This window comes from Pyxicephalus adspersus, chromosome 2 (genome assembly GCF_032062135.1).
Source record: "Pyxicephalus adspersus chromosome 2, UCB_Pads_2.0, whole genome shotgun sequence".
Classification (NCBI taxonomy): Eukaryota; Metazoa; Chordata; class Amphibia; order Anura; family Pyxicephalidae; genus Pyxicephalus; species Pyxicephalus adspersus.
The window spans coordinates 7307992-7319447 of record NC_092859.1 but is presented as its reverse complement, the minus strand read 5'-3'; the positions used below and the strand labels follow the sequence as shown (position 1 = coordinate 7319447).

The window sequence follows — 11456 nt, the reverse complement described above, 5'->3', positions numbered from 1 at the left end:
GTCATGGCAGGGGTGAGGAACGTCATGGTGGAGGTGAGGAACTTGTGTAGGATTTATTTGCAAACATGATTACTACATAGTCCACATTGCCAACTGCATGAAAATGTTTTTTTTTAAATAAGAAGCACCCATGGAGGCCGACAATGGTAGTTGAGAGGCAGTGTATTGTGGTAATCACAGGAGGTGGTGGATTATCCACATCATCCCATCACCTTTCCTTGCGTGTGAACAGGGTGCAGAATCTAAATTTCTGCTTCGTCTGTGCACCTCACAAGCATTGATAAAAACTTTAGCATTGGGTGCCTAGGTTGTGGCCCCATACATCGAAGCTGGCGAGAGCTGACTGAGTAGAACTGGTGGGAAGTGCAGGAATGTTGTGCAAAGCATAGTCAGACAGGCCGGGGTCCAGGCAGGCAGCAATTAGGAAAGGTCTAGATGAAGTTGGGATCAGTAACCAAAGGGCCAAGGCACAGTACCAAAACAAAAGATGAAGGCAAAATCAGGGAAGTCTGGAGAACTCACAGAAGCTTGGAAATCAGAAACAGCAACCTAGTTTTTTAGGCCTTAGGCCATTCTGTAGCCTGTTGCTTTTTTATATAGGGAGAATCATGTGACTGGGCAGAGACCATTTTACAGGTAAGTACCAACATCCACCACCAGAGGGAGTGCTAAGCCTGAGGCATTTCAGATGATGTTTCCACTTCCACCAGTGGATGGAGCACATCTTTTGTAAGGCAAAGTGATAGTTTTCAAGGAGTCACATGGTGCAAACCAGGAAATAAACACCAAATGGGAGCCTCCAGAGGGGTGCAAGGTGAGTGGAGCTAATGATGGCAAAGATCTGCCCTAGTCCTGAGGAATCTATGATACGGTGCTTTAGAGTTATCAACCTACCTCAGGAAGTGCTGTTACTGGCAGCATCTCATGGTGAGAAATTTTGTATCACAAAATATATTTTTGTAATCACAGAAAAACTTAAGGTTCAAATATACTAATGATTATTAAGATATTTCCAATAAAAGGAGTTTGGTTTATTGTCTTGTAATTACTTTTTTTCTCTCTACCTATTAGGTATTAGGCAGTGCCCAAAGGCAGAACAAAACATCACGGTTAAATGGGGGGACACAGCTCACCTACCTTGCTCTTTTTCCCCACCAAAAGTGGTCAACAATGAAGGAGTCCAAGTCTCCTGGCAGAAGGACCATACTGAGATAGACCTGGTTGTTCATTTCCAGAATGGAAAGGAGGAACATGATCAGCAGGAGGAACGTTTCAGGGGCCGTACCAAGGTGCGCCGGACCTGGTTTCAAGACGGTAATGCGAAGCTGAGTCTTCACAAAGTGACTGAAGAGGATTCTGGCAGGTATAGCTGTTGGATCACTCTACTTCCAGCAAGTACATGGACCCAATTTAAGTGTTGTGTAGTCATGTTGACCATCCCTGACAAGACAGCAGAAGTAGTGGTGGCAAAAGGTGAGATAGTTATCAATTATTTTTTGGATCTATGTCTTTTAATTCAATAACTGATGCTTCTTTTAGTCTACTGGCTGGAAGGTATAGTGAATTATTCACCCGTAGGTCACCAAAGTGGAAGGTCTTTGTTAACAAACCAGTAAAAACTAAAGAAGAAACGAATATAAGTTTTTGCTATATTACTCATCTTAAATCCAGAGCTGTTTTCTGTCCCAAATAATTTGTGACATAAACTTTACAATATCAATGAAAACTTTAGTTTTAGTGTAGGTTCACCTTAAGTATAAATTACTGGTGTTTGTTTTAAAAGTAGGGCTCGTCCGGGATTTGAACCCGGGACCTCTCGCACCCAAAGCGAGAATCATACCCCTAGACCAACGAGCCAGTTGGAGTTTAAAAGTTATAAGATGACCTGATATACATATGGGTATGTAAAGACCAGCACTGCAGTGAAAGGTGAAATACATAGCTGGTTTTCATTGCTAGATATTAGTTCCCTTGATGTCATGTGATTTAGTGACTTCAATAGTTTTAATCCATTGATTGGGAGTAAGTGTTATAGGTTCTATCATACAATTTTTGTAGGCTGGTATCTCATTTGAAGCCATAAACAGCAAGGCAACTAATATTTTTTTGATGAAGGTCCCCAATGGTGAGATCTAAATCACTTTCACTTCTTTAAACATTTACTAGTAATTAAATAAAAATAGGGCTCGTCCGGGATTTGAACCCGGGACCTCTCGCACCCAAGCGAGAATCATACCCCTAGACCAATGAGCCAGCTGTTGAATATGTAAATTGGTGAAGAAAATGCCCAGCCCTTAAAGTGGACCTCATCTTTTAGTAAATGATTCACTTTACCAAACTAGTAAAAGCAAATTAAAATACAAGATTTTGTTACATTACTGATCTTCAATCCAGAGCTCTTCTCCACAGTAATTCCTTTCCGTCACCTAAATGTCCTCAGTATTCCAGGTTGAATGATAGCCAATGTCTTCTAACCCACTTCTTTTGAGCTTGTCGTCATGTACTTGCCACTTGTGGGTGTTCTACCATACCAGCCTGGCTTCAGGAAACGAATGCATTTAATAGTAGTAATCATCAATGTAGCCCACATGGGGTGGCTTCTACCCTGAACCTGATGGGACTCTAAATTTGCTTTTGGTCTGTTTTATATCTTCCTTCTATTGTTGGTGTTGGCAGCAACAATGGTCCAGCACTTGCATTGATGTTCACAGCTGAAAGCAGGGGCTTCACCTGTTTTCTTCTAATATAGTGGTGCTAGAGTTTGGTGTTCTTCCTCTGTTTGGCTGTGCCCAGGCTTGTTGTTGGTTCTGAAGCAACCAAGCATTTCTAGATAAATTAGTGTTCCAGTCATTCTAAATTAAAATCACAACGAAAAAGAACACCAGAAAAGTGGTATCTTTAAGAGGCCGTGAGGGAATCAGTCGAGTAGGTCACAGCTGATCAAGCTTGTGGTCAACAATGACCTCATCATCAAGGTCCAAACTTCAGGATTTTAACAGATATACAGGAGCATACAAGTAAGGAGAGGAAAGAAAAGACAGGCTTTTTGGCAGTATAGTGCAAAAACAATTATAGTTTATTAACACATACTTTAAACCTGGGTAGAACATAGACCTTATATGCTAAATATATATATATATATATATATATATATTTATTTATACTATTTTATTATCTTGTATTTGTCAGCTATTGCTATTATTTCTCTATTTCTGTGATCTCAACAATCCCCTGAAGAAGCCTTACTGGTGAAACGCGTTAGAGTATGAGGCCCAAAATCACAAGTTGCTTTTTATGTTTACAACTAATAATTTTATCAGGAAGATTGAACTTGTATATTAGGTACTATGATGTATATTCCAGGTCTTTAGCATAGAAGGTCTATGTTGTACCTAGGTTTAAAGTATGTGTTAATAAACCATAATTGTTTTTGCACTATATTGCCAAAAAGCCTGTCTTTTCTTTCATCTCTTTACTTGTATACATTATGACTACAGGCTTGGCATTGTATATGTGTAAGACACTTATATAAAAAATTGATATCCCCAGGGTATATTCCAATTTTTTATGATTTATTAGGATAAAATTTTTGTAAATCGCTGAAGCCATAGATAGTAAGACAACTAATATTTTCAGATAAGGGTCAGCAATGGCACTACTGATTCACTTTAAGCTTTGACTACTTGTGTTTTTGCTAAAAAAACAAAACTGGGCTCGTCCGGGATTTGAACCCGGGACCTCTCGCACCCTAAGCGAGAATCATACCCCTAGACCAACGAGCCAGATATGTAGTTTTTATTTTGGTGAGAAAAATGCCCAACGGATGTGGCCCTTCCAATGTAGTGGATGGTCTATTTTAATAAACTAGTAAAAGTAAAATTAAAAATAACAGTGTTTGCTACATTACTGATCTTCAATCTGGTGCTCTTCTACACAGTAATTCCTTTCATTCACCTAGTAGTCATTTGAGCCCAGCCTGTCATGTACTTGTGTGGATGTTCAGGCTGTCAGGTACCTGTGTGAATGTTCCATTTAACCTAGGACTTCTCACACCCTAAAGGAGAATCATACCCCTAGACCAAAGTGCCAGGTAAATGGTTTGTAATGTGGTGAAGAAAGTGCCCCATCATTATTATGGACCTTTTATTTTACTGGATGGTCCATTGGCCTAGGGGTTACGTTTCCTACCTCACCCTGGATTTTCCAGTTGGGCTACTTCTTCCTGCTGACCCCTCCAATTTCTATGATCTTGGCCAGACTCAAGATGCATCTAGTGAATGCAACTACATTGGGTCCCATTCACAATTGCATGTCAGCCATTTTGCTGGAATTGGTCATATGAGGACCTGATAGACATATGCTTCAGTATAGCTCAACCCTGCAGTTGAAGGAAATAATTTTAGCTCTTACTATTAATACTTCTGAGGTATTAATAGGAAGATCATTGGGTCACCATGAAACAAAGCCTGCTTGGCTGACCCCATGTTAGTATGAAATTAATGTAGGTGTCCTAGTCAACTAGAATTTTTACAAAAACGTCAGCTATATCAACCTCATATATTTCTCACATGTCTTTGAAAAGATTTGAAATCAAAAGTTGGGCTCGTCCGGGATTTGAACCCGGGACCTCTCGCACCCAAAGCGAGAATCATACCCCTAGACCAACGAGCCAGATGGGAAGAGGTGGACAAATGAGAACCAGTTAGCGATACTGAGCAGGTCCCCATCAAATGAAATAGATGGGCACCTGAAATCATACCCCTAGACCAGGGGTGTCAAACTCAAATACACAGTGGGCCAAAATTAAAAACTTAAAAGTCGCGGGGCCAAAATTGAAATATATTGAAAAAATTGAGGAAGTTTTTCCTTTGGATATAAAGCCTTTTCATTTTATTTTTATTTAAGAAAAAATCTTATGCCTCCTTCACTATTTGTAGCCTTCTAAATTACATTTCAATGGTTACCTTTTTGCACAGGCTAACAATAAAAATATTTTTTTTTTCTATGCAAATCCAACTATTCAAGTCTATGCCTTGGAGTAGCAAAGAAAATCAAGAAAACATTTATTCAAGGTCTAGGCCAGATACCTGGCATCTCTTCTTGGATGCTGGTTTAAAAAAACATCTATTCTTGGATGCTGGATTGAGATAAGGTGTTCATCAGTAAGACAACTCCTGTGCAATGTTTTGTTCATCTTGGAGAATAGTTGCAACTACAGATATGTGCTGCCGAACATAGGGAGCAGTTGAACAGCTTGGGTACGGAGCTGGGGCATTGTGTCAAGGATGTAGCGTGGAAATTGTGCAGCGCCCTGCTATATGACACAAGGCCATGGGTCGCCAAGAAGCCCCAGTAACTCCAAAAACCTCCTGGCACCTCCCATATGTAGCTGAGGGGAAGTGCTGGAAATGACAGACGCCGACAATGCAGGGCTAAATATTATGAGTGGCCCGCCGCTGGAACTCCCTCTTCATTTAAATAGCACCGCTACTACGCTATTTCTGGCATTACTTGCATCTATAAAACAGTCCAATGTGGGCTACGCATAAGCCGAGAGCCCACTGCTCTTTGGACGCAAGTGATGCCGGGAATTGTAGTAGCGGTGCTATTTCAATTCAGCGGAGGGCCAGCTGCAATGCATATTTAGGATTCCTTTAGGGGCCAAAAAAAAGGACATTGCGGGCCAGATTTGGCCCGCGGCCAGAGTTTGACACCCCTGCTCTAGACCAATGAGCCAGCAGGTTTTGTATCATGATATGGGAGAAACTTCCCAAAATAATATATAGTCCATTTGCAAAGTTTGTAACAGCTGGACTTTCCAAACACTCCTTGAGTAAACACCCCTCCCACCTTAGAATAAGTCCAGCTGCTGTTTCAATTAACAATATGAGTCATGTAATCCTGGTGATGTTAAACAAACAGGAGCACCTTTTACTATCCCTGGCAATGTTTCTTAACCTTTTTAACACAGGGAAACCCCTTGAAAAAACTTTAAGGTCTTGGGGGAACACTTCAGGGAAGGTTGAGAAAAACTGTTCAACAGTTCAACAGAGGTTGCTAGGGATTCTCTGAGCTGTGCATGATTGACCTTCTGTTTTCTGGTACCTGCAAAGTTCTTGAGGCAATACCACTTTTCAGAACCAGCAGCATGACTCCAGAGATGGTCTCCCCTCCTATTGTGTGTAAATTCCGATTGTTTAAGGAGAAGATTCTTTCAGCTGACCACTAACATTAAGGAATTGGAAATATTTTAAAGGGTCCTCTGGGGTAGAAAGGTTGATAAAGGCTGCTCTGTAGTATTACCCTTCATGTCTTCCTCTGAGGGAGTATAAAAGTTATGGAGTTAGTGATCATCTCCAGAAATCTTTAGACCTTGATGAGTTTTGAACATGCAACCTTCCAAGTTGAAATCTGTTTGATCAAAGCACCAATGGCCGGTTAGCTCAGTTGGTTAGAGCGTGGTGCTAATAACGCCAAGGTCGCGGGTTTGATCCCCGTACGGGCCACTACTTTTCCACACTTATACCAGAAACGTTTGCCAACTATTGACAATGGGCCTTTTTTTTTCTATGTCATTTTTTTTAATGATCCGCAAGTTGCCCCTATGGAAGCGATTGCTAAGTTGATGTGTCCTTAAAAGTGGCCTTAAAATTACATTTGTCAGGGCTTAGCTATAAAGCTAAGGGAAACTGGCCACTAGTAATAATGTGAAACTAATTTAGAGAGAGGCACAGAATAGACTTTTCTAGCTGGGGAAGGTAATATTGAAGGCCTAATGGTCCACAAGATACAACCCCACCAACATAAATGATCTGGAAATAATTGAAAGGTTCTTCTTGAGTAAAAAGGATCGGAAAGGCTGCGCTATGTTACTACCTTAGTGGTGGGCCATTTATTGATCTGGGGACACCTAGGTTTGGAGCTAGATCATCTCCACTGAATAAAAATCTATTATCTCCTTGTACATGCTCTTATCATACCACTAACCCAACTCTCTCCCCTACAATCTATTGAATGCTGAATGCTGCAGCCAGATTCATCCATCCTTCCCACCACTCCTCTATTGCTGCCTCTCTTTGCAGTTCTTTGATTGGCTTCCATTTCACCTGAGAATCAAATTCAAGCTCTTGTGCTTTGCCTTCAAATCCCTCCACAGTTCTTGTCCCACTTACCTTTCTAACCTGATAGAAAAATCCCCCCTAGCTGCTCTTTTCGCTCCTCCAATGACCTACTAATGACTTCCTCATTCATAACCTCATCACACGCATGGCTCCAAGATTTTTCTAAAGCTGCCCTGAATGGTCTTCCTCGTCCTATTCGGCTTGCACTGCATATCCCCTCTCCTATTGTGAGTTGCCTCCCCCACCTCCTAGATTGTAAGTAGGGATGAACGAGAAGGCCTCCGACAGTCTTGCGAAAATTTCCTCGAACTTCCGATGGGTCCCCGAAATTTCAGCAATTCAATGGGCCAACTTTAAACATTAGTTCCAAAAGGCCTTGTGGTTTTCCAGAAAATGGCAGGTAAAGTGACAGCAGGCAAATGGGAATTTTGCGTAATGGACAGCTTTCAGAAGGCAGCATAAACATTAGGACTTTGGGAAAGGGTGGTGCTACTTGTGAACTTAACCCACTAACAGCAGTCTCTGCCGTCATAACAGCAGGAGGCGCATTGCTAGCTGGCATCATGACCTGGATGACATGTGTTAGGAATGCCACCCATAAAGTTGTGGACAAGTAGCGCGGTGACATTAGGCAAAAGGATGGAGGACCAGAGACGGAGCATGGGTCAGCGAGAGCAGTAGCAGTGTGTGGCCTCTGATCAGCTATCGCCAGGGAGACCGCATTGGTAACTGGCATCCAGAGCTGGGTGTAGTGCATCGTCAATGCCCCCCGGAAGTGTACAATTTTAGTGAATGGAGTACTGAGAGGCGGCAGCAAGAGGAGGTGGTGGGCCCTGAGAAGAAGCATAGACCGCATTGGTAACTGCCATCTAGAGCTGGGTGTAGTCCATTGTCAGAAATTTAACTGTACCAAACGTCTTCTTTGGTAAATAGGAAAAGGTATCAAACACTAAAATATCCGTATTAATTTTATAGTAGGACAGAAATTTGACTGTACCAAACGGCCTTCTTTGGTGAATAGGAACAGGTATCAAACACTAAAATACCTGTATTGGGGCTCCTCGATGTTTGCAATCCCGCCTAACTCACACAGCAGAAGCTGCAGAAGGCTGTCATTTATTTGCATAATTTTATTACCATTTCTATATGGAGCCCACATCTGGTGAACGTTTTCTGAGCTGTATTATTAGGAAGCCTATCAAATCTGCAACCATTAATGGAAGATTTCAAGGAGTTTTTCTTGGTGTTCATGCAGATCACAGTGTTCTCCTGATTAAAGTCAAGAATTTGAAGACTGGTGAAGCTTTCTGAGGAGCAAGGCTGTTTTTTGGGCAAAATGTTCTAAATGTGGAACCAGTAAAAGAGTCAAGAGGCCCAGAGGTTGAAAGAGTGACAATAGAAGAAAGATTCTGCATCTCCAGCACCAAAAGGTCTTGAGCTTGGGAGCTTCTGGCCTAAACATATGTCACAATGGGAAATTGTGTTGGCTGCAGGTGGGCACAAGAAAGCATGTTTACCTTTTTGACATCCTCCCCATAGGGCCAGGGGTCTTTAAAAATGGTCTCCAAGTGGTGTTTGAAGACAAAAGCATCCTAAAGGTCACCCACGACTGTCGTTGGCTAGGAGATATTTTGTCCCACCAATATGGTGTGTTTTTGAATAATGTTTTTGATACACAGGTGGGTGATGTGTACTTGTTTTCCATGGAGACTGGTGGTTTTCATCCTCATCGAACATCTACTGTGAAGGAATGTTTGACTCAGTATCTAAATATGCCATATGCACAAGTGTATTTCTTGAATATCAAACAAACATTGATCAAGAGCAAAATCCTAATATGTATTCTGAGCATCCATTGTCTGCTACTTTGCTAAAAGCGTTGGCTCTGGAAGTATCGCACCTCCTAGGTTTGCGTCAAACTATGTTGGGTGGCATGCTCGCTGACTTTACATTGTTAGTTGACAGTTATCTTAATGCTCTTCGCCTAGCAAAAGCAGAAGCTTTAGCTGCGACTGAGGACTTAGATTCCCAAAGAACTTCAGCAGTTTTGTGTGCTACAGCAAAAGAGAAGAGAAAAGGCTTTATGATGCTACCAGCCATGGATTCCTTGTGAGATAAGAGAAAACAAAGCCATCATCTCTAAATGGGTCATTCCTAAAATAAGATTGGTGCTAGGAGACACCTTAGCACATACACATTTTCTCCTCTTTGTTTTGAGAACTACAGAACAATATAATATTCTCTCATGTATCAGCTTACTGGTAAGATTCATACCAAATAATTAACATTTGAAAGGAAGAGAACTACTCTAATAATGATACAGTTGTATGCCTGCTTAAATACTTCAGAAAGTCTTGACTAGAGTTTATTTGTTGTTTTTTTTATTAGTGCATTTATATGTGGGGAAAATTAAGCACAGAACAACTCAATGTGCAGCTACTCTATTTATGGGGTTCAGCATAGTCTGGTAAAATGTATCATTGTAAAAATTATAGCTACTTTGGTTTGTTTAATACAACTGTTTCAAATATTGGGCATTTTGTACAATACTGTACATTTGTCCATTTCCAAATAACTTGCTAATGTGGTTAAAAAAAATATCTGTATTTATTTTAAAGTAGGCCAGAAATATAACTGTACCAAATGGTCTTCTTTGGTAAATAGGAACTGCAATTGATTTTTTTTAGCTTTAGTAAATGTACAGTGAGAAAAAAGATGACTAACAGTGCTACAGCAGGATACGGTGGAGGCAGTCTCTGCCTGAGCTCCCTGTGTGGAATGTGGTGCGCAGAACTCCTCACACAGCTGAACGCATAGTATTCTGCTCAGGCGGGCCACCTTTTCTTTTGCTTGCGCCGGGTTGGGTAGAAAATGGTGGTCCAGAAGAGTGGCCAGCCAGTAATCACCCCTTTTTTAGATGCTGTAAATGCGGGGGTCCCTCCATAGGCATTGCAACATGTGGACACACATATGAAAGAGGGGTTCCCTGGGCCCATCCTCCTCCTGTCCCTCAGTAGGCGGCAAGACATCTTCCTTCTCATCACCCACCTTCTCCTCTTCAAGCTGAAGCAGTTCCTGTTGTTCCAAAGCCCGCACAATGCGTGGGCCGTGACAGCACAAATGCGGGTTGGACGGGTCCTGTCCAGCAGCCCCAACATGGTCTTCCTCATCATTATCATCATAATCATGTTCCTCCTTCTCCTCCTCCTCCTCTTGAAACTCCTGATGTGGCCTGCTGAAGTCACAGTGTCATAAATCAGTCTATGCGGTGGCAGCCTCTGTTGGCGCTGGATCTTACTAAGCGCCGCAGTGGCACCACAAGGTTGGCCCTGTTGTCGCATACTACATTGCCTATTGTGAGCCGGGAGGGCGACAGCCAAGCCTCAACCTCTCTGTGCAAAGCAGACAAGAGTTCTCTGGCGGTGTGACTTTTCTCCCCCAAGCACACCAGTTTCAGCACTACTTGGCAATGCCTGTGCTTGAGGGACCTGTAGTGGCGTGCCCGCTTAACCACAGTGTCCTCCGCTGCTGGCCTTTTAGGAGTGTCGAAAAGAGAGGGGTTGACAGTAGAAGGAATGCAGAAGGAGGAGGGAGAGGACGTGGGGGGCCCATGCTTTCCCACCACACCCTTCAGCGGGGGTACTAGGTGCTGTAATGCCTCTTGCAGACTACCGCCCACTGGGCTATGCAAGGCCACCCAGTGAGCGGTGAAGGACAGGTAGCGTCCCACTCTGTGCCTGGTTGTCCAGCTGTCCATGGTGACGTGGATTTTGCTAGACACTGAGAATGCCACTGCCCGGCAGAGGTTTTCCAACACATGTGCATATAAACAGGGTAGAGCTGTGCAGGAGAAGTAATGCCTGCTTGGTATAGCCCACTGCCGCTTGCCACAGGCCATCATGTCACGGAAGGGAGCACACAATGTTGTAAGGCAGTAGCTGCAAGGCCAATAGTTTGGCTAGATGTAAATTGAGTTCAATTACTCTTTTGTTGGTTGGGCACATAGCCTGATGCCTTGCGCAGAACTCCGGTAGAGTGGGCTGAAGGGACTGGGAGCTAGGGGAGTTGAAGGGGTCACTGGAGCACTAATCTTGCGGCGACAAACTTTGTCTGACGCCACAAAACCTGATACCTTATCGCCACTAGAAGACTGGCTCACACCAACCTCCTGAGACCTAGTAGCAATGACAGTTGGAGGTGGAGAAGGAGTCAATGGAGGTGGAAGAGACGATGACGTGGTTGCACCTCCTTCAAGAGAACGCAAGCACTTCTCCCACTTTGGTTTGTGGTTCCAGCGCATGTGGGAAACCAGGGATGTTGTACCTAAATGTGATC

General features: G+C 42.8%; 4 non-coding genes across 4 annotated transcripts; 1 reads left to right on the top strand and 3 right to left on the bottom strand.

Annotated features, from left to right (window-relative positions):
• Nucleotides 1-1785: 1785 nt before the first annotated feature.
• Nucleotides 1786-1857, bottom strand: TRNAP-UGG (transfer RNA proline (anticodon UGG)). Its single transcript has one exon. It is a non-coding gene; the product is annotated as a tRNA-Pro (tRNA).
• Nucleotides 1858-3710: 1853 nt separating this feature from the next.
• On the bottom strand, nt 3711-3782 carry TRNAP-AGG (transfer RNA proline (anticodon AGG)). The gene has a single exon. It is a non-coding gene; the product is annotated as a tRNA-Pro (tRNA).
• Nucleotides 3783-4599: 817 nt separating this feature from the next.
• TRNAP-UGG (transfer RNA proline (anticodon UGG)) lies at nt 4600-4671 on the bottom strand. The gene has a single exon. It is a non-coding gene; the product is annotated as a tRNA-Pro (tRNA).
• A 1761-nt stretch (nt 4672-6432) lies between these two features.
• TRNAI-AAU (transfer RNA isoleucine (anticodon AAU)) lies at nt 6433-6506 on the top strand. Its single transcript has one exon. It is a non-coding gene; the product is annotated as a tRNA-Ile (tRNA).
• The last annotated feature ends 4950 nt before the right edge of the window (nt 6507-11456 follow it).